The sequence below is a fragment of the Hemitrygon akajei genome, chromosome 2, assembly GCF_048418815.1.
Source record: "Hemitrygon akajei chromosome 2, sHemAka1.3, whole genome shotgun sequence".
NCBI classification, from domain to species: domain Eukaryota; kingdom Metazoa; phylum Chordata; class Chondrichthyes; order Myliobatiformes; family Dasyatidae; genus Hemitrygon; species Hemitrygon akajei.
This window is the reverse complement of record NC_133125.1, coordinates 193,277,185-193,300,375: the sequence shown is the minus strand read 5'-3', so window position 1 is coordinate 193,300,375 and position 23,191 is coordinate 193,277,185. Positions and strand designations below refer to the sequence as shown.

The 23,191-nt window shown below is 48.8% G+C and overlaps 4 non-coding genes across 4 annotated transcripts; all 4 read right to left on the bottom strand.

The window, feature by feature from the left end:
- Positions 1-226: 226 nt before the first annotated feature.
- On the bottom strand, positions 227-390 carry LOC140722509 (U1 spliceosomal RNA). Its single transcript, XR_012097641.1, has one exon. It is a non-coding gene; the product is annotated as a U1 spliceosomal RNA (small nuclear RNA).
- A 7,872-nt stretch (positions 391-8,262) lies between these two features.
- On the bottom strand, positions 8,263-8,426 carry LOC140722532 (U1 spliceosomal RNA). Its single transcript, XR_012097655.1, has one exon. It is a non-coding gene; the product is annotated as a U1 spliceosomal RNA (small nuclear RNA).
- Positions 8,427-16,569: 8,143 nt separating this feature from the next.
- Positions 16,570-16,733, bottom strand: LOC140722630 (U1 spliceosomal RNA). Its single transcript, XR_012097691.1, has one exon. It is a non-coding gene; the product is annotated as a U1 spliceosomal RNA (small nuclear RNA).
- Positions 16,734-22,271: 5,538 nt separating this feature from the next.
- LOC140722504 (U1 spliceosomal RNA) lies at positions 22,272-22,435 on the bottom strand. The gene has a single exon (XR_012097637.1). It is a non-coding gene; the product is annotated as a U1 spliceosomal RNA (small nuclear RNA).
- Positions 22,436-23,191: the final 756 nt, after the last annotated feature.

The window sequence follows — 23,191 nt, the reverse complement described above, 5'->3', positions numbered from 1 at the left end:
GATCACGGAATAGATGAAAAGGTCCACATAGATTTCTCCGTTCCCGAACTCCTGCCTGGGGGTCTTGGTCCAAAAAGAGGCCGTTATTTTTCTACAGACGCATAGCCTCTCCGCCCTTCACCGGATTGCCGGATTGAAAAGCGAAGAGAATAGAACCGGACTCCCGGGGTTACGTAACCAAAGCGAAATAAGAAGTGAAATACAATCTGTCATTAGTTTCGGAAATCAGGGGAGAGCGCGAACGCAGTCCCCCACTACCACAAATTTTGCAGTCGAGTATCCCGCATTTGGGGACATCGCAGGCGTCAGCACACCCGAAGTGCAATGGGATAGCCTCGTCCTGGGAGAACCGCCTTCATGATCACGGTCTCTCCCCTGCCAGGTAAGTATGCTTTCTTCTCCCCCTCGCTCCCTGCCAACCATTAACATCACGCCTTTACATCACCGCGAACCCGATCTTTCACCCATTATTTGGCTTCTACTTGCTACCAACCGCCCAGAAAACAATTAAACTCTGCTATAATTTCTTTATTTGCCATTTCTGCTTTTAAAACCCTTCTTGCTGCTCACTCGGCGCTTTATTTGCATGTCTTCCTTATAAGGAAGCACAGCTCGCCGGCTGCCGGTCTGCAATTTGTGAACTCCGCCCCTGGGTGTTACCTCGCATTTGCGGGCGGGAGGACGTTTTAAGGAAAAGAGGGAGTCCTTTCGCTTACTTACTGATTGGCTGACCGGAAGAGAAGGGGGTCGAAGGCGAGCGACCCTGATGAAGGGTCTCGCCCTGAAATCTGAATTCCCTTGATCAGAAATCATCCTCTGACTGTGTCGGTCCTTCAAGCAAATGGCCCATTTCACTTACGTTTCAGCCTTATTCGGTCATAGAGAAGTACAGAAGGCCCTTCGTCCCATCTAGACAATACTGAAAACTTTTAAGCTACGTACTTCCATCGACCTGCACTGGGACCATAGCCCTCCATATCCCTACTGTCCACGAAGGTGTGCTGGCAGCTCATTCCACACTCTCAGGGACCTCTGAGTGAAGAACTTTCCTCTCATGTTACCCTTAAACTTCCCACCTTTCACCCTTAACCCATGACCTCTGGTTGTAGTCCCACCCAACCTCAGTGGAAAAATCCAGCCCCTTACCGATCAATACCCCTTGTGATTTTGTATACCTCTGTTAAATCTCTTTGGCATCTTCTATGTTCTAGAGAATACAGTTCTAACCTATTCAGTCTTCCCTTATAATGCAGTTCCTCCTCAACAACATCCTTGTAAATTTTCTCTACACTGTTTCAACCTTATTTACACCTTTCTTGTAGGTAGGTGATGAAAACTACACATATTACTCCAAATTAGGGCTCACCTAAGATGTCTTATGCAACTTTAACATAACATCCCATCTCCTGTACTCAATACAGAAGTATTATGATGGCCAGTGTTCCAGAGGCCTGGCAACTAAGAACTTTACGACCCTATCTATCTGTGATGCCACTTTCAATAGATTATGTCCCTGTATTCCGAGATCCCTTTGTTCTACCACACTCCTCAATACCCAACCTTTCACTGTGTAAGGCCTACCCTAGTTGGTCCTACCAAAATGCCAAACCTCGCACTTGCCTGTGTTGAATTCTGTCTGTCATTTTTCAGCCCATTTTTCTAGCTGATGCAGATCCCTCTGGAAGCCCTGGTAGACTTCCTCACTGACAAGAGAAAATCTGCAGACGCTGGAAATCCAAGCAACACACACAAAACGCTGGAGGAACTCAGCAGGCCAGGCAGCATCTATGGAAAAGAGTACAGTTGACATCTCGGGCCGAGACCCTACATCAAGACTGGAGAAAAAAAGATGAGAAGTCAAAGACAGTGGGGTAGAGAAGGAAAAAATACTAAGTAGTAGGTGATAAGTGAGAGGGGAGGGGTGAAGTGAAGTAAAGAGCTGGGAACTTTTTAGTGGAAGAGATACAGGGCCGGAGAAGGGGGTGTCTGATAGGAGAGGACAGAGGCCATGGAAGAATAGGAAGGGAGGGAGGTGATGGGCATAAGGGGCCGTTGGGAACAGACCCAAATGCAAGACACTGACACTGAAGTACTAAGGACAGGACTAGGTTTGTCAAGAAAGCGAGGGAAGAAACGACGCTGGACATTGACACATAAGCCCTGGACGAGTCTAGGATTCAGGGCCAGGGCTAAGACTAAGACTAGGAAAGCGGGACCAGGACAAGGAACTTGGAACTAGGTGCCTGGGCTAGGACTCCGAGCCAGAGACTGGACAGGGACCCGGAACCTGGGTCTTGACCCGGGCTCTGACCCCGTATCTAGGCGAGGACAAGATGTGGCTACAGGACTGGACGTGGAACTCCTTCACAGGACGAGGCACATGGACAGGATGAGAACACAAAGCCATGACTTGGACAGGACGAGAAATCTCCGGCACCAGGCTGGGCGAGGTACTCTGGGTGGGTGAGCCACATGGACTAGAAAAGGACAGGGAACACAGTACTCCAGAACAGAGCCTGGACAAGGACCCGGAACCCAGGTCTTTGTTGGAACTAGGAACCCAGGTCTAGGCTAGGACAAGATGTGGCTACAGGTCATGGCGTGGCTACAAGACAGGACGAGAACACGAAGCCTTGACTAGGTCTTGGGAGACTGGAAACAAAGCCTTAGCTCGGACAGGACACAGGACTCCCGGGCAGGCAAGGCTTCAGGTATAGGCTGCAGAAGGAAGGGAAGGGAACAGTCCAGCAGCTGAATCCCAAAGCTATTTATGGAGCCAGCCCAAAACGAGAATCAGGTTACTCAATTAAGGCACCCACTGGAACCAGGGAAAACAGGAAAACCCGGAATAAGGATTGATGGACTGGATCGTGAAGCGGAATGCGGATTTCACAGACCGGACCATTACACAGGTAAAGAGATAAGTTGGGAGAGGGAAATGGGAATTGGGAATGGTGAGGAGGTCCATTACCGGAAGTTCAAGAAATCGATGTTCATGACATCAGTTTCGAGGCAACCCAGATGGAATTTAAGGTGTTGCTCCTCCAAGCAGAGTGTGGCCTCATCGTGGTAGACGAGGCCGTGAACCGACATGTTGAGATGGGAATGGGAATGGGAATTAAAATGGGTGGCCACTGGGAGATCCCACTTGTTCTGGTGGACAGAGCGTGGATACAAAAAGTGGAGGGGTGGTGAGTAAAGATGATCTTGGCGGTGGGATCCTATTAGAAATGGGGGAAGTTACAGAGAATTACATGCGGAGGCTGGTGAGGTGGTAGGTGAGGACAAGAGGAACCCTATCCCTAGTGGCCCGAGGATAGGTTGAGGGCAGACATGAAGTTTTTCTTGCCAGGAGAAGAGATGTTGTCCCCTTCCTCAAAAGATGGGCTTCCTTTCCTCCACCATCAACACTGCCCTCAACCACATTGCTTCCATTTCACTCACGTCTGCCCTCATCCCATCCTCCTACCACCCCACCAAGGACATGGTTCCTATTGTCCTCACCTACCACCCCAACCCCCACCTCTGCATCCAGCACATAACTCTCCTTAACTTCTGCCAACTCCAACAAGATCCCACCACCAAGCTCATCTCTCCTCACCCTCCAAATTTGTTGCCACATGCAGCGGTGAAAGCCAAGCCGTTGGGTGTATTTGAGGCAGAGATTGACAGGTTCTTGATTGGACACGGCATCAAAACTTACAGGGAGAAGGCCGGGAACTGGGGTTGAGGAGGAGAAGGAAAAGGGACCGGAAAAAAAATCCCTTCCATCCTCCTCCACACCTTCTCCGCGAACCCACAGTGTGCAAAGAGGTGGGTCACCGACTCCTCCTCACTGCAGTCCTCCCGTGGGCAGAGGGGTGTGGAGACGATGTTCCGGGCGTACAGGAGGGATCGGACTGGGAGGGCCCCTCTCACCGCCAGCCAGGCGAGGTCTTGGTGCCTGTTGGTGAGGTCTGGCAATGAGGCATTTTACCAGATGAACGGGACGGTCTGCTCAGGGAACCACCCCACCGTGTCCATCTCGTCCTTCTCCTGCAGTGCCTGCAGGACCTTATGTGCTGACCACTGCCTGCTGTCCCTGTGGTCAAAGGCGTTGACCTGAAAGAACTTCTCTACGAAGGACAGGTATGGTGGCAACGACCAGCTGACAGGGGTGTTGCGCGGGAAAGGGGCCAGACCCATCCTTCGTAGCCTGGGCGACAGGTAGAACCTGGGCAGGTAGTGGTACTTGGTGCTCACGTACCTGGGATCCACACAGAAGCTGATGCAGCCACACACGAAGCTGGCCATCAGGGTGAGGGCGACATTGGGGACGTATCTGCCCCCGTTGTCCAGGGACTTGTGCATGGTGGTCCGTCTGACCCGCTCCATCTTGGATCCCCAGACGAATCTGAAGACGGCTCGGGTGATTTCCGAGCTGAAGGAGCGGGGGACTGGCCACACCTGTGCCAAGTACAGCAGCCCTGAGAGCACCTCACACCTGATGACCAGGTTCTTGCCCGCTATCGATAGGGAGCGCCCTCTCCACAGTCCCAGTTTCTTTCTGACCTTGGCAGTCCGCTCCTGACAGTTCTGATCCACGTACCTGGGATCCACACACAACCTGACGCAGCCACACACGAATCTGGCCATCAGGGTGAGGGCGACATTGGGGACGTTTTTGCCCCTATGGCCTATGGCCGTCGATGGAAAAACAATAGTTCCACCCCTTCGAGTTGTGCTACCCAGCAACCCTCCAACTTTGCCCTGGCCTAATCATGGGACAATTTAGAATAACCATATATAACCATATAACAATCACAGCACGGAAAACAGGCCATTCCGGCCCTCCTAGTCCGTGCCGAACTCTTAATCTCACCTAGTCCCACCTACCCGCACGCAGCCCATAACCCTCCACTCCTTTCCTGTCCATATACCTATCCAATTTTACCTTAAATGACACAACTGAACTGGCCTCTACTACTTCTACAGGAAGCTCATTCCACACAGCTATCACTCTCTGAGTAAAGAAATACCCCCTCGTGTTTCCCTTAAACTTTTGCCCCCTAACTCTCAAATCATGTCCTCTCGTTTGAATCTCCCCTACTCTCAATGGAAACAGCCTATTCACGTCAACTCTATCTATCCCTCTCAACATTTTAAATACCTCGATCAAATCCCCCCTCAACCTTCTACGCTCCAATGAATAGAGACCTAACTTGTTCAACCTTTCTCTGTAACTTAAGTGCTGAAACCCAGGTAACATCCTAGTAAATCGTCTCTGCACTCTCTCTAATTTATTGATATCTTTCCTATAATTCGGTGACCAGAACTGTACACAATATTCCAAATTTGGCCTTACCAATGCCTTGTACAATTTTAACATTACATCCCAACTTCTGTACTCAATGCTCTGATTTATAAAGGCCAGCGTTCCAAAAGCCTTCTTCACCACCCTATCTACATGAGACTCCACCTTCAGGGAACTATGCACTGTTATTCCTAGATCTCTCTGTTCCACTGCATTCCTCAATGCCCTACCATTTACCCTGTATGTTCTATTTGGATTATTCCTGCCAAAATGTAGAACCTCACACTTCTCAGCATTAAACTCCATCTGCCAACGTTCAGCCCATTCTTCTAACCGGCATAAATCTCCCTGCAAGCTTTGAAAACCCACCTCATTATCCACAACACCTCCTACCTTAGTATCATCAGCATACTTACTAATCCAATTTACCACCCCACCATCCAGATCATTTATGTATATTACAAACAACATTGGGCCCAAAACAGATCCCTGAGGCACCCCGCTAGTCACCGGCCTCCATCCCGATAAACAATTATCCACCACTACTCTCTGGCATCTCCCATCTAGCCACTGTTGAATCCATTTTATTACTCCAGCATTAATACCTAACGACTGAACCTTCTTAACTAACCTTCCATGTGGAACTTTGTCAAAGGCCTTGCTGAAGTCCATATAGACTACATCCACTGCCTTACCCTCGTCAACATTCCTCGTAACTACTTCAAAAAATTCAATAAGGTTTGTCAAACATGACCTTCCACGCACAAATCCATGCTGGCTACTCCTAATCAGATCCTGTCTATCCAGATAATTATAAATACTATCTCTAAGAATACTTTCCATTAATTTACCCACCACTGATGTCAAACTGACAGGTCTATAATTGCCAGGCTTACTTCTAGAACCCTTTTTAAACAATGGAACCACATGAGCAATACACCAAACCTCCGGCACAATCCCCGTTTCTAATGACATCTGAAAGATCTCCATCAGAGCTCCTGCTATCTCTACACAAACTTCCCTCAAGGTCCTGGGGAATATCCGGTCAGGACCCGGAGATTTATCCACTTTTAAATTTCTTAAAAGCGCCAGTACTTCCACCTCTTTAATTGTCATAGGTTCCATAACTTCCTTACTTGTTTCCCACACCTTACACCATTCAATATCCTTCTCCTTAGTGAATACCGAAGAGAAGAAATCGTTCAAAATCTCTCCCATCTCCCTCGGCTCCACACATAGCTGACCACCCTGATTCTCTAAGGGACCAATTTTATCCCTCACTATCCTCTTGCTTTTAATATAACTGTAGAAGCCTTTCGGATTTACTTCCACCTTATTTGCCAAACCAAACTCGTAACTTCTTTTAGCTTTTCTAATCTCTTTCTTAAGTTTCCTTTTACATTCTTTATATTCCTCGAGCAATTCCTTTACTCCATGCTGCCTATATCTATTGTAGACATCCCTCTTTTTTCGAACCAAGTTTCTAATATCCCTTGAAAACCATGGCGCTTTCAAACCTTTAACCTTTCCTTTCAACCGAACAGGAACATAAAGATTCTGTACCCTCATAATTTCACCCTTAAATGACCTCCATTTCTCTATTACATCCTTCCCATAAAACAACTTGACCCAATCCACTCTCTCTAAATCCCTGCGCATCTCCTCAAAGTTAGCCTTTCTCCAATCAAAAATCTCAACTCTAGGTCCAGACCTGTCCTTCTCCATAATTATATTGAAGCTAATGCTATTGTGATCACTGCACCCGAAGTGCTCCCCAACACATACATCTGTCAGCTGACCTATCGCATTCCCTAACAGGAGATCCAACACTGCCCCATCTCTAGTCGGTACTTCTATGTATTGTTGCAAAAAAACTATCCTGCACACATTTCACAAACTCTAAACCATCCAGCCCTTTTACAGAATGAGCTTCCCAATCTATGTGAGGAAAATTAAAATCTCCCACAATCACCACCTTGTGTTTACTACAAATATCTGCTATCTCCTTACACATTTGCTCTTCCAACTCACGCTCCCCATTAGGTGGCCTATAATACACTCCTATCAGTGTTACTACACCTTTCCCATTCCTCAATTCCACCCAAATAGACTCCCTAGAGGAGCTCTGTAATCTATCCTTCCAAAGCACCGCCATAAGATTTTCTCGGACAAGCAATGCAACACCTCCTCCTCTGGCCCCTCCTACTCTATCACACCTGAAGCAACTAAATCCAGGAATATTTAGTTGCCAATCACACCCTTCCTGCAACCATGTTTCACTAATAGCTACAACATCATAATTCCAGGTATCAATCCACACTTTAAGCTCATCCACCTTTCTTACAATGCTCCTAGCATTAAAATAGATACATTTAAGATACTCTCCACCGCCTCCTCTCTTTTCATCCCTAGCAATGCATTCAAATTTATTATCCTTTTCTTTCTTCTCCCCTATTAAAGGGGAGAATGCCCTATTAACCTACCAACAGGTACGTCTTTGGACTGTAGGAGGGAACCGAGAACCCAGAGGTCACAGGGAGAAACATACAAACCCCTTACAGGCAGCAGCGGGTACGTTGGCCGTCGATGGAAAAACAAGAGTTCGTTCCTTCAGCTCTGGATGTTGAGCTGTGCCGACCTTTTCGGAACCAGTGTGCAGATCGTGATGGTGATCAGTGGTGCCAGGCACGGGGGTGGTGATAGAGGAATTGCCGAAAGGAACACGGAGGGCCATGGGGGAGAGAACTGGATTGATCTCGGAGTAGATGAAAAGGTCCACGTAGATTTCTCCGTTCCCTAACTGCTGCCTGGGGTTCTTGGTCCAAAAAGAGGGCTTGTTTTCCTATAGACGCATAGCCTCTCCGCCCTTTACCGAATTGAAAAGTAAAGAGAACAAAACCGGACTCCCGGGGTCACGTAACCAAAGCGAAATAAGAAGTGAAATACAATCTGTCATTAGTTTCGGAAATCAGGGGAGAGCGCGAACGCAGTCCCCCACTACCACAAATTTTGCAGTCGAGTATCCCGCATTTGGGGACATCGCAGGCGTCAGCACACCCGAAGTACAATGGAATAGCCTCGTCCTGGGAGAACCGCCTTCATGATCACGGTCTCTCCCCTGCCAGGTAAGTATGCTTTCTTCTCCCCCTCGCTCCCTGCCAACCATTAACATCACGCCTTTACATCACCGCGAACCCGATCTTTCACCCATTATTTGGCTTCTACTTGCTACCAACCGCCCAGAAAACAATTCAACTCTGCTATAATTTCTTTATTTGCCATTTCTGCTTTTAAAACCCTTCTTGCTGCTCACTCGGCGCTTCATTTGCATGTCTTCCTTATAAGGAAGCACAGCTCGCCGGCTGCCGGTCTGCAATTTGTGAACTCCGCCCCTGGGTGTTACCTCGCATTTGCGGGCGGGAGGACGTTTTAAGGAAAAGAGGGAGTCCTTTCGCTTACTTACTGATTGGCTGACCGGAAGAGAAGGGGGTCGAAGGCGAGCGACCCTGATGAAGGGTCTCGCCCTGAAATCTGAATTCCCTTGATCAGAAATCATCCTCTGACTGTGTTGGTCCTTCAAGCAAATGGCCCATTTCACTTACGTTTCAGCCTTATTCGGTCATAGAGAAGTACAGAAGGCCCTTCGTCCCATCTAGACAATACTGAAAACTTTTAAGCTACGTACTTCCATCGACCTGCACTGGGACCATAGCCCTCCATATCCCTACTATCCACGAAAGTGTGCTGGCAGCTCATTCCACACTCTCAGGGACCTCTGAGTGAAGAACTTTCCTCTCATGTTACCCTTAAACTTCCCACCTTTCACCCTTAACCCATGACCTCTGGTTGTAGTCCCACCCAACCTCAGTGGAAAAATCCAGCCCCTTACCGATCAATACCCCTTGTGATTTTGTATACCTCTGTTAAATCTCTTCGGCATCTTCTATGTTCTAGAGAATACAGTTCTAACCTGTTCAGTCTTCCCTTATAATGCAGTTCCTCCTCAACAACATCCTTGTAAATTTTCTCTACACTGTTTCAACCTTATTTACACCTTTCTTGTAGGTAGGTGATGAAAACTACACATATTACTCCAAATTAGGGCTCACCTAAGTTGTCTTATGCAACTTTAACATAACATCCCATCTCCTGTACTCAATACAGAAGTATTATGATGGCCAGTGTTCCAGAGGCCTGGCAACTAAGAACTTTACGACCCTATCTATCTGTGATGCCACTTTCAATAGATTATGTCCCTGTATTCCAAGATCCCTTTGTTCTACCACACTCCTCAATACCCAACCTTTCACTGTGTAAGGCCTACCCTAGTTGGTCCTACCAAAATGCCAAACCTCGCACTTGCCTGCGTTGAATTCTGTCTGTCATTTTTCAGCCCATTTTTCTAGCTGATGCAGATCCCTCTGGAAGCCCTGGTAGACTTCCTCACTGACAAGAGAAAATCTGCAGACGCTGGAAATCCAAGCAACGCACACAAAACGCTGGAGGAACTCAGCAGGCCAGGCAGCATCTATGGAAAAGAGTACAGTTGACATCTCGGGCCGAGACCCTACATCAAGACTGGAGAAAAAAAGATGAGAGGTCAAAGACAGTGGGGTAGAGAAGGAAAAAATACTAAGTAGTAGGTGATAAGTGAGAGGGGAGGGGTGAAGTGAAGTAAAGAGCTGGGAACTTTTTAGTGGAAGAGATACAGGGCCGGAGAAGGGGGTGTCTGATAGGAGAGGACAGAGGCCATGGAAGAATAGGAAGGGAGGGAGGTGATGGGCATAAGGGGCCGTTGGGAACAGACCCAAATGCAAGACACTGACACTGAAGTACTAAGGACAGGACTAGGTTTGTCAAGAAAGCGAGGGAAGAAACGACGCTGGACATTGACACACAAGCCCTGGACGAGTCTAGGATTCAGGGCCAGGGCTAAGACTAAGACTAGGAAAGCGGGACCAGGGCAAGGAACTTGGAACTAGGTGCTTGGGCTAGGACTCCGAGCCAGAGACTGGACAGGGACCCGAAACCTGGGTCTTGACCCGGGCTCTGACCCCGTATCTAGGCGAGGACAAGATGTGGCTACAGGACTGGACGTGGAACTCCTTCACAGGACGAGGCACATGGACAGGATGAGAACACAAAGCCATGACTTGGACAGGATGAGAACACAAAGCCATCCCTTGGACAGGATGAGAACACAAAGCCATGACTTGGACAGAATGAGAACACAAAGCCATGACTTGGACAGGATGAGAACACAAAGCCATGACTTGGACAGGATGAGAACACAAAGCCAACCCTTGGACAGGATGAGAACACAAAGCCATGACTTGGACAGGATGAGAACACAAAGCCATCACTTGGACAGGATGAGAACACAAAGCCATGACTTGGACAGGATGAGAACACAAAGCCATGACTTGGACAGGACGAGAAATCTCCGGCACCAGGCTGGGCGAGGTACTCTGGGTGGGTGAGCCACATGGACTAGAAAAGGACAGGGAACACAGTACTCCAGAACAGAGCCTGGACAAGGACCCGGAACCCAGGTCTTTGTTGGAACTAGGAACCCAGGTCTAGGCTAGGACAAGATGTGGCTACAGGTCATGGCGTGGCTACAAGACAGGACGAGAACACGAAGCCTTGACTAGGTCTTGGGAGACTGGAAACAAAGCCTTAGCTCGGACAGGACACAGGACTCCCGGGCAGGCAAGGCTTCAGGTATTGGCTGCAGAAGGAAGGGAAGGGAACAGTCCAGCAGCTGAATCCCGAAGCTATTTATGGAGCCAGCCCAAAACGAGAATCAGGTTACTCAATTAAGGCACCCACTGGAACCAGGGAAAACAGGAAAACCCGGAATAAGGATTGATGGACTGGATCGTGAAGCGGAATGCGGATTTCACAGACCGGACCATTACACAGGTAAAGAGATAAGTTGGGAGAGGGAAATGGGAATTGGGAATGGTGAGGAGGTCCATTACCGGAAGTTCAAGAAATCGATGTTCATGACATCAGTTTGGAGGCAACCCAGATGGAATTTAAGGTGTTGCTCCTCCAAGCAGAGTGTGGCCTCATCGTGGTAGACGAGGCCGTGAACCGACATGTTGAGATGGGAATGGGAATGGGAATTAAAATGGGTGGCCACTGGGAGATCCCACTTGTTCTGGTGGACAGAGCGTGGATACAAAAAGTGGAGGGGTGGTGAGTAAAGATGATCTTGGCGGTGGGATCCTATTAGAAATGGGGGAAGTTACAGAGAATTACATGCGGAGGCTGGTGAGGTGGTAGGTGAGGACAAGAGGAACCCTATCCCTAGTGGCCCGAGGATAGGTTGAGGGCAGACATGAAGTTTTTCTTTCCAGGAGAAGAGATGTTGTCCCCTTCCTCAAAAGATGGGCTTCCTTTCCTCCACCATCAACACTGCCCTCAACCACATTGCTTCCATTTCACTCACGTCTGCCCTCATCCCATCCTCCTACCACCCCACCAAGGACATGGTTCCTATTGTCCTCACCTACCACCCCAACCCCCACCTCTGCATCCAGCACATAACTCTCCTTAACTTCTGCCAACTCCAACAAGATCCCACCACCAAGCTCATCTCTCCTCACCCTCCAAATTTGTTGCCACATGCAGCGGTGAAAGCCAAGCCGTTGGGTGTATTTGAGGCAGAGATTGACAGGTTCTTGATTGGACACGGCATCAAAACTTACAGGGAGAAGGCCGGGAACTGGGGTTGAGGAGGAGAAGGAAAAGGGACCGGAAAAAAAATCCCTTCCATCCTCCTCCACACCTTCTCCGCGAACCCACAGTGTGCAAAGAGGTGGGTCACCGACTCCTCCTCACTGCAGTCCTCCCGTGGGCAGAGGGGTGTGGAGACGACGTTCCGGGCGTACAGGAGGGATCGGACTGGGAGGGCCCCTCTCACCGCCAGCCAGGCGAGGTCTTGGTGCCTGTTGGTGAGGTCTGGCGATGAGGCATTTTACCAGATGAACGGGACGGTCTGCTCAGGGAACCACCCCACCGTGTCCATCTCGTCCTTCTCCTGCAGTGCCTGCAGGACCTTATGTGCTGACCACTGCCTGCTGTCCCTGTGGTCAAAGGCGTTGACCTGAAAGAACTTCTCTACGAAGGACAGGTATGGTGGCAACGACCAGCTGACAGGGGTGTTGCGCGGGAAAGGGGCCAGACCCATCCTTCGTAGCCTGGGCGACAGGTAGAACCTGGGCAGGTAGTGGTACTTGGTGCTCACGTACCTGGGATCCACACAGAAGCTGATGCAGCCACACACGAAGCTGGCCATCAGGGTGAGGGCGACATTGGGGACGTATTTGCCCCCGTTGTCCAGGGACTTGTGCATGGTGGTCCGTCTGACCCGCTCCATCTTGGATCCCCAGACGAATCTGAAGACGGCTCGGGTGATTTCCGAGCTGAAGGAGCGGGGGACTGGCCACACCTGTGCCAAGTACAGCAGCCCTGAGAGCACCTCACACCTGATGACCAGGTTCTTGCCCGCTATCGATAGGGAGCGCCCTCTCCACAGTCCCAGTTTCTTTCTGACCTTGGCAGTCCGCTCCTGACAGTTCTGATCCACGTACCTGGGATCCACACACAACCTGACGCAGCCACACACGAATCTGGCCATCAGGGTGAGGGCGACATTGGGGACGTTTTTGCCCCTATGGCCTATGGCCGTCGATGGAAAAACAATAGTTCCACCCCTTCGAGTTGTGCTACCCAGCAACCCTCCAACTTTGCCCTGGCCTAATCATGGGACAATTTAGAATAACCATATATAACCATATAACAATCACAGCACGGAAAACAGGCCATTCCGGCCCTCCTAGTCCGTGCCGAACTCTTAATCTCACCTAGTCCCACCTACCCGCACGCAGCCCATAACCCTCCACTCCTTTCCTGTCCATATACCTATCCAATTTTACCTTAAATGACACAACTGAACTGGCCTCTACTACTTCTACAGGAAGCTCATTCCACACAGCTATCACTCTCTGAGTAAAGAAATACCCCCTCGTGTTTCCCTTAAACTTTTGCCCCCTAACTCTCAAATCATGTCCTCTCGTTTGAATCTCCCCTACTCTCAATGGAAACAGCCTATTCACGTCAACTCTATCTATCCCTCTCAACATTTTAAATACCTCGATCAAATCCCCCCTCAACCTTCTACGCTCCAATGAATAGAGACCTAACTTGTTCAACCTTTCTCTGTAACTTAAGTGCTGAAACCCAGGTAACATCCTAGTAAATCGTCTCTGCACTCTCTCTAATTTATTGATATCTTTCCTATAATTCGGTGACCAGAACTGTACACAATATTCCAAATTTGGCCTTACCAATGCCTTGTACAATTTTAACATTACATCCCAACTTCTGTACTCAATGCTCTGATTTATAAAGGCCAGCGTTCCAAAAGCCTTCTTCACCACCCTATCTACATGAGACTCCACCTTCAGGGAACTATGCACTGTTATTCCTAGATCTCTCTGTTCCACTGCATTCCTCAATGCCCTACCATTTACCCTGTATGTTCTATTTGGATTATTCCTGCCAAAATGTAGAACCTCACACTTCTCAGCATTAAACTCCATCTGCCAACGTTCAGCCCATTCTTCTAACCGGCATAAATCTCCCTGCAAGCTTTGAAAACCCACCTCATTATCCACAACACCTCCTACCTTAGTATCATCAGCATACTTACTAATCCAATTTACCACCCCACCATCCAGATCATTTATGTATATTACAAACAACATTGGGCCCAAAACAGATCCCTGAGGCACCCCGCTAGTCACCGGCCTCCATCCCGATAAACAATTATCCACCACTACTCTCTGGCATCTCCCATCTAGCCACTGTTGAATCCATTTTATTACTCCAGCATTAATACCTAACGACTGAACCTTCTTAACTAACCTTCCATGTGGAACTTTGTCAAAGGCCTTGCTGAAGTCCATATAGACTACATCCACTGCCTTACCCTCGTCAACATTCCTCGTAACTACTTCAAAAAATTCAATAAGGTTTGTCAAACATGACCTTCCACGCACAAATCCATGCTGGCTACTCCTAATCAGATCCTGTCTATCCAGATAATTATAAATACTATCTCTAAGAATACTTTCCATTAATTTACCCACCACTGATGTCAAACTGACAGGTCTATAATTGCCAGGCTTACTTCTAGAACCCTTTTTAAACAATGGAACCACATGAGCAATACACCAAACCTCCGGCACAATCCCCGTTTCTAATGACATCTGAAAGATCTCCATCAGAGCTCCTGCTATCTCTACACAAACTTCCCTCAAGGTCCTGGGGAATATCCGGTCAGGACCCGGAGATTTATCCACTTTTAAATTTCTTAAAAGCGCCAGTACTTCCACCTCTTTAATTGTCATAGGTTCCATAACTTCCTTACTTGTTTCCCACACCTTACACCATTCAATATCCTTCTCCTTAGTGAATACCGAAGAGAAGAAATCGTTCAAAATCTCTCCCATCTCCCTCGGCTCCACACATAGCTGACCACCCTGATTCTCTAAGGGACCAATTTTATCCCTCACTATCCTCTTGCTTTTAATATAACTGTAGAAGCCTTTCGGATTTACTTCCACCTTATTTGCCAAACCAAACTCGTAACTTCTTTTAGCTTTTCTAATCTCTTTCTTAAGTTTCCTTTTACATTCTTTATATTCCTCGAGCAATTCCTTTACTCCATGCTGCCTATATCTATTGTAGACATCCCTCTTTTTTCGAACCAAGTTTCTAATATCCCTTGAAAACCATGGCGCTTTCAAACCTTTAACCTTTCCTTTCAACCGAACAGGAACATAAAGATTCTGTACCCTCATAATTTCACCCTTAAATGACCTCCATTTCTCTATTACATCCTTCCCATAAAACAACTTGACCCAATCCACTCTCTCTAAATCCCTGCGCATCTCCTCAAAGTTAGCCTTTCTCCAATCAAAAATCTCAACTCTAGGTCCAGACCTGTCCTTCTCCATAATTATATTGAAGCTAATGCTATTGTGATCACTGGACCCGAAGTGCTCCCCAACACATACATCTGTCAGCTGACCTATCGCATTCCCTAACAGGAGATCCAACACTGCCCCATCTCTAGTCGGTACTTCTATGTATTGTTGCAAAAAAACTATCCTGCACACATTTCACAAACTCTAAACCATCCAGCCCTTTTACAGAATGAGCTTCCCAATCTATGTGAGGAAAATTAAAATCTCCCACAATCACCACCTTGTGTTTACTACAAATATCTGCTATCTCCTTACACATTTGCTCTTCCAACTCACGCTCCCCATTAGGTGGCCTATAATACACTCCTATCAGTGTTACTACACCTTTCCCATTCCTCAATTCCACCCAAATAGACTCCCTAGAGGAGCTCTGTAATCTATCCTTCCAAAGCACCGCCATAAGATTTTCTCGGACAAGCAATGCAACACCTCCTCCTCTGGCCCCTCCTACTCTATCACACCTGAAGCAACTAAATCCAGGAATATTTAGTTGCCAATCACACCCTTCCTGCAACCATGTTTCACTAATAGCTACAACATCATAATTCCAGGTATCAATCCACACTTTATAGCTCATCCACCTTTCTTACAATGCTCCTAGCATTAAAATAGATACATTTAAGATACTCTCCACCGCCTCCTCTCTTTTCATCCCTAGCAACGCATTCAAATTTATTATCCTTTTCTTTCTTCTCCCCTATTAAAGGGGAGAATGCCCTATTAACCTACCAACAGGTACGTCTTTGGACTGTAGGAGGGAACCGAGAACCCAGAGGTCACAGGGAGAAACATACAAACCCCTTACAGGCAGCAGCGGGTACGTTGGCCGTCGATGGAAAAACAAGAGTTCGTTCCTTCAGCTCTGGATGTTGAGCTGTGCCGACCTTTTCGGAACCAGTTTGCAGATCGTGATGGTGATCAGTGGTTCCAGGCACGGGGGTGGTGACAGAGGAATTGGCGAAAGGAACACGGAGGGCCATGGGGGAGAAAACTGGATTGATCTCGGAGTAGATGAAAAGGTCCAAGTAGATTTCTCCGTTCTCTAACTGCTGCCTGGGGGTCTTGGTCCAAAAAGAGGGCTTGTTTTCCTATAGACGTATAGCATCTTCGCCCTTTACCGGATTGAAAAGCGAAGAGAGTAAAACCGGACTCCCGGGGTCACGTAAACAAAGCGAAATAAGAAGTGAAACACAATCTGTCATTAGTTTCGGAAATCAGGGGAGAGCGCGAACGCAGTCCCCCACTACCACAAATTTTGCAGTCGAGTATCCCGCATTTGGGGACATCGCAGGCGTCAGCACACCCGAAGTGCAATGGGATAGCCTCGTCCTGGGAGAACCGCCTTCATGATCAAGGTCTCTCCCCTGCCAGGTAAGTATGCTTTCTCCTCCCGCTCGCTCCCTGCCAACCATTAACATCACGCCTTTACATCACCGCGAACCAGATCTTTCACCCATTATTTCGCTTCTACTTGCTACCAACCGCCCAGAACACAATTCGACTCTGCTATAATTTCTTTATTTGCCATTTCTGCTTTTAAAACCCTTCTTGCTGCTCACTCGGCGCTTTATTTGCATGTCTTCCTTATAAGGAAGCACAGCTCGCCGGCTGCCGGTCTGCAATTTGTGAACTCCGCCCCTGGGTGTTACCTCGCATTTGCGGGCGGGAGGACGTTTTAAGGAAAAGAGGGAGTCCTTTCGCTTACTTACTGATTGGCTGACCGGAAGAGAAGGGGGTCGAAGGCGAGCGACCCTGATGAAGGGTCTCGCCCTGAAATCTGAATTCCCTTGATCAGAAATCATCCTCTGACTGTGTTGGTCCTTCAAGCAAATGGCCCATTTCACTTACGTTTCAGCCTTATTCGGTCATAGAGAAGTACAGAAGGCCCTTCGTCCCATCTAGACAATACTGAAAACTTTTAAGCTACGTACTTCCATCGACCTGCACTGGGACCATAGCCCTCCATATCCCTACTATCCACGAAGGTGTGCTGGCAGCTCATTCCACACTCTCAGGGACCTCTGAGTGAAGAACTTTCCTCTCATGTTACCCTTAAACTTCCCACCTTTCACCCTTAACCCATGACCTCTGGTTGTAGTCCCACCCAACCTCAGTGGAAAAATCCAGCCCCTTACCGATCAATACCCCTTGTGATTTTGTATACCTCTGTTAAATCTCTTCGGCATCTTCTATGTTCTAGAGAATACAGTTCTAACCTATTCAGTCTTCCCTTATAATGCAGTTCCTCCTCAACAACATCCTTGTAAATTTTCTCTACACTGTTTCAACCTTATTTACACCTTTCTTGTAGGTAGGTGATGAAAACTACACATATTACTCCAAATTAGGGCTCACCTAAGATGTCTTATGCAACTTTAACATAACATCCCATCTCCTGTACTCAATACAGAAGTATTATGATGGCCAGTGTTCCAGAGGCCTGGCAACTAAGAACTTTACGACCCTATCTATCTGTGATGCCACTTTCAATAGATTATGTCCCTGTATTCCGAGATTCCTTTGTTCTACCACACTCCTCAATACCCAACCTTTCACTGTGTAAGGCCTACCCTAGTTGGTCCTACCAAAATGCCAAACCTCGCACTTGCCTGCGTTGAATTCTGTCTGTCATTTTTCAGCCCATTTTTCTAGCTGATGCAGATCCCTCTGGAAGCCCTGGTAGACTTCCTCACTGACAAGAGAAAATCTGCAGACGCTGGAAATCCAAGCAACGCACACAAAACGCTGGAGGAACTCAGCAGGCCAGGCAGCATCTATGGAAAAGAGTACAGTTGACATCTCGGGCCGAGACCCTACATCAAGACTGGAGAAAAAAAGATGAGAAGTCAAAGACAGTGGGGTAGAGAAGGAAAAAATACTAAGTAGTAGGTGATAAGTGAGAGGGGAGGGGTGAAGTGAAGTAAAGAGCTGGGAACTTTTTAGTGGAAGAGATACAGGGCCGGAGAAGGGGGTGTCTGATAGGAGAGGACAGAGGCCATGGAAGAATAGGAAGGGAGGGAGGTGATGGGCATAAGGGGCCGTTGGGAACAGACCCAAATGCAAGACACTGACACTGAAGTACTAAGGACAGGACTAGGTTTGTCAAGAAAGCGAGGGAAGAAACGACGCTGGACATTGACACACAAGCCCTGGACGAGTCTAGGATTCAGGGCCAGGGCTAAGACTAAGACTAAGACTAGGAAAGCGGGACCAGGACAAGGAACTTGGAACTAGGTGCCTGGGCTAGGACTCCGAGCCAGAGACTGGACAGGGACCCGGAACCTGGGTCTTGACCCGGGCTCTGACACCGTATCTAGGCGAGGACAAGATGTGGCTACAGGACTGGACGTGGAACTCCTTCACAGGACGAGGCACATGGACAGGATGAGAACACAAAGCCATGACTTGGACAGGACGAGAAATCTCCGGCACCAGGCTGGGCGAGGTACTCTGGGTGGGTGAGCCACATGGACTAGAAAAGGACAGGGAACACAGTACTCCAGAACAGAGCCTGGACAAGGACCCGGAACCCAGGTCTTGGTTGGAACTAGGAACCCAGGTCTAGGCTAGGACAGGATGTGGCTACAGGTCATGGCGTGGCTACAGGACAGGACGAGAACACGAAGCCTTGACTAGGTCTTGGGAGACGGGAAACGAAGCCTTAGCTTGGACAGGACACAGGACTCCCGGGCAGGCAAGGCTTCAGGTATAGGCTGCAGAAGGAAGGGAAGGGAACAGTCCAGCAGCTGAATCCCAAAGCTATTTATGGAGCCAGCCCAAAACGCGAATCAGGTTACTCAATTAAGGCACCCAGTGGAACCAGGGAAAACAGGAAAACCCGGAATAAGGATTGATGGACTGGATCGTGAAGCGGAATGCGGATTTCACAGACCGGACCATGACACAGGTAAAGAGATAAGTTGGGAGAGGGAAATGGGAATTGGGAACGGTGAGGAGGTCCATTACCGGAAGTTCAAGAAATCGATGTTCATGACATCAGTTTGGAGGCAACCCAGATGGAATTTAAGGTGTTGCTCCTCCAAGCAGAGTGTGGCCTTATCGTGGTAGACGAGGCCGTGAACCGACATGTTGAGATGGGAATGGGAAGTGGAATTAAAATGGGTGGCCACTGGGAGATCCTACTTGTTCTGGTGGACAGAGCGTGGATGCTCAGTGAAGTGGTCTCATCAATATACAGGAGGCCGCACCGGGAGCATAGGATACAAAAAGTGGAGGGGTGGTGAGTAAAGATTATCTTGGCGGTGGGATCCTATTAGAAATGGGGGAAGTTACAGAGAATTACATGCGGAGGCTGGTGAGGTGGTAGGTGAGGACAAGAGGAACCCTATCCCTAGTGGCCCGAGGATAGGTTGAGGGCAGACATGAAGTTTTTCTTTCCAGGAGAAGAGATGTTGTCCCCTTCCTCAAAAGATGGGCTTCCTTTCCTCCACCATCAACACTGCCCTCAACCACATTGCTTCCATTTCACTCACGTCTGCCCTCATCCCATCGTCCTACCACCCCACCAAGGACATGCTTCCTATTGTCCTCACCTACCACCCCAACCCCAGCCTCTGCATCCAGCACATAACTCTCCTTAACTTCTGCCAACTCCAACAAGATCCCACCACCAAGCTCATCTCTCCTCACCCTCCAAATTTGTTGCCACATGCAGCGGTGAAAGCCAAGCCGTTGGGTGTATTTGAGGCAGAGATTGATAGGTTCTTGATTGGACACGGCATCAAAACTTACAGGGAGAAGGCCGGGAACTGGGGTTGAGGAGGAGAAGGAAAAGGGACCGGAAAAAAAATCCCTTCCATCCTCCTCCACACCTTCTCCGCGAACCCACAGTGTGCAAAGAGGTGGGTCACCGACTCCTCCTCACTGCAGTCCTCCCGTGGGCAGAGGGGTGTGGAGACGACGTTCCGGGCGTACAGGAGGGATCGGACTGGGAGGGCCCCTCTCACCACCAGCCAGGCGAGGTCTTGGTGCCTGTTGGTGAGGTCTGGCGATGAGGCATTTTGCCAAATGAACTGGACAGTCTGCTCAGGGAACCACCCCACCGTGTCCATCTCGTCCTTCTCCTGCAGTGCCTGCAGGACCTTATGTGCTGACCATTGCCTGATGGGCCTGTGGTCAAAGGCGTTGACCTGAAAGAACTTCTCTACAAACGACAAGTATGGCGGCAACGACCAGCTGACAGGGGTGTTGCGCGGGAAAGGGGCCAGACCCATCCTTCGTAGCCAGGGCGACAGGTAGAACCTGGGCAGGTAGTGGTACTTGGTGCCCATGTCCTGGGATCCACACAGAAGCTGATGCAGCCACACACGAAGCTGGCCATCAGGGTGAGGACGACATTGGGGACGTTTTTTCCCCGTTGTCCAGGGACTTGTGCATGGTGGTCCGTCTGACCCGCTCCATCTTGGATCCCCAGACGAATCTGAAGACGGCTCGGGTGATTTCCGAGCTGAAGGAGCGGGGGACTGGCCACACCTGCGCCAAGTACAGCAGCCCTGAGAGCACCTCACACCTGATGACCAGGTTCTTGCCCGCTATCGATAGGGAGCGCCCTCCCCACAGCCCCAGTTTCTGTTTCACCTTGGCAGTCCGCTCCTGACAGTTCTGATCCACGTACCTGGGATCCACACACAACCTGACCTGCGCAGCCACACACGAATCTGGCCATCAGGGTGAGGGCGACATTGGGGACGTTTTTGTCCCTATGGCCTGTGGCCGTCGATGGAAAAACAAAGTTCCACCCCTTCGAGTTGTGCTACCCAGCAACACTGCAACTTTACCCTGGCCTAATCATGGGACAATTTAGAATGCCCTATTAACCTACCAACTGGTACGTCTTTGGACTGTAGGAGGGAACCGAGCACCCAGAGGTCACAGGGAGAAACATACAAACCCCTTACAGGTAGCAGCGGGTACGTTGGCCGTCGATGGAAAAACAATAGATAGATAGATAGATAGATACTTTATTCATCCCCATGGGGAAATTCAACTTTTTTTCCAATGTCCCATACACTTGTTGTAGCAAAACTAATTACATACAATACTTAACTCAGTAAAAAAATTATGATATATAATAGCTTTTAAAAAGTTCTTAAGTCCTGGCGGTAGAATTGTAAAGCCTAATGGCATTGGGGAGTATTGACCTCTTCATTCTGTCTGAGGAGCATTGCATCGATAGTAACCTGTCGCTGAAACTGCCTCTCTGTCTCTGGATGGTGCTATGTAGAGGATGTTCAGAGTTATCCATAATTGACCGTAGACTACTCAGCGCCCTTCGCTCAGCTACCGATGTTAAACTCTCGAGTACTTTGCCCAGGACAGAGCCCGCCTTCCTTACCAGCTTATTAAGACGTGAGGCTTCCACCCCTTCGAGTTGTGCCAACTTTGCCCTGGCCTAATCATGGGACAATTTAGAATGCCCTATTAACCTACCAACTGGTACGTCTTTGGACTGTAGGAGGGAACCGAGAACCCAGAGGTCACAGGGAGAAACATACAAACCCCTTACAGGCAGCAGCGGGTACGTTGGCCGTCGATGGAAAAACAAGAGTTCGTTCCTTCAGCTCTCGATGTTGAGCTGTGCCGACCTTTTCGGAACCAGTCTGCAGATCGTGATGGTGATCAGTGGTGCCAGGCACGGGGGTGGTGATAGAGGAATTGCCGAAAGGAACACGGAGGGCCATGGGGGAGAGAACGGGATTGATCTCGGAATAGATGCCCGTTCCCTAACTCCTGCCTGGGGGTCTTGGTCCAAAAAGAGGGCGTTATTTTTCCATAAACGCATACCCTCTCCGCCGTTCAGCGGATTGAAAAGCGAAGAGAATAAAACCGGACTCCCGGGGTCACGTAAACAAAGCAAAATAAAAAGTAAAATACAATCTGTCATTAGTTTCGGAAATCAGGGGAGAGCGCGAACGCAGTCCCCCACTACCACAAATTTTGCAGTCGAGTATCCCGCATTTGGGGACATCGCAGGCGTCAGCACACCCGAAGTGCAATGGGATAGCCTCGTCCTGGGAGAACCGCCTTCATGATCACGGTCTCTCCCCTGCCAGGTAAGTATGCTTTCTCCTCCCGCTCGCTCCCTGCCAACCATTAACATTACGCCTTTACATCACCGCGAACCAAATCTTTCACCCATTATTTGGCTTTTACTTGCTACCAACCGCCCAGGAAACAATTAAACTCTGCTATAATTTCTTTATTTGCCATTTCTGCTTTTAAAATCCTTCTTGCTGCTCACTCGACGCTTCATTTGCATGTCTTCCTTATAAGGAAGCACAGCTCGCCGGCTGCCGGTCTGCAATTTGTGAACTCCGCCCCTGGGTGTTACCTCGCATTTGCGGGCGGGAGGACGTTTTAAGGAAAAGAGGGAGTCCTTTCGCTTACTTACTGATTGGCTGACCGGAAGAGAAGGGAGTCGAAGGCGAGCGACCCTGATGAAGGGTCTCGCCCTGAAATCTGAATTCCCTTGATCAGAAATCATCCTCTGACTGTGTTGGTCCTTCAAGCAAATGGCCCATTTCACTTACGTTTCAGCCTTATTCGGTCATAGAGAAGTACAGAAGGCCCTTCGTCCCATCTAGACAATACTGAAAACTTTTAAGCTACGTACTTCCATCGACCTGCACTGGGACCATAGCCCTCCATATCCCTACTATCCACGAAGGTGTGCTGGCAGCTCATTCCACACTCTCAGGGACCTCTGAGTGAAGAACTTTCCTCTCATGTTACCCTTAAACTTCCCACCTTTCACCTTAACCCATGACCTCTGGTTGTAGTCCCACCCAACCTCAGTGGAAAAATCCAGCCCCTTACC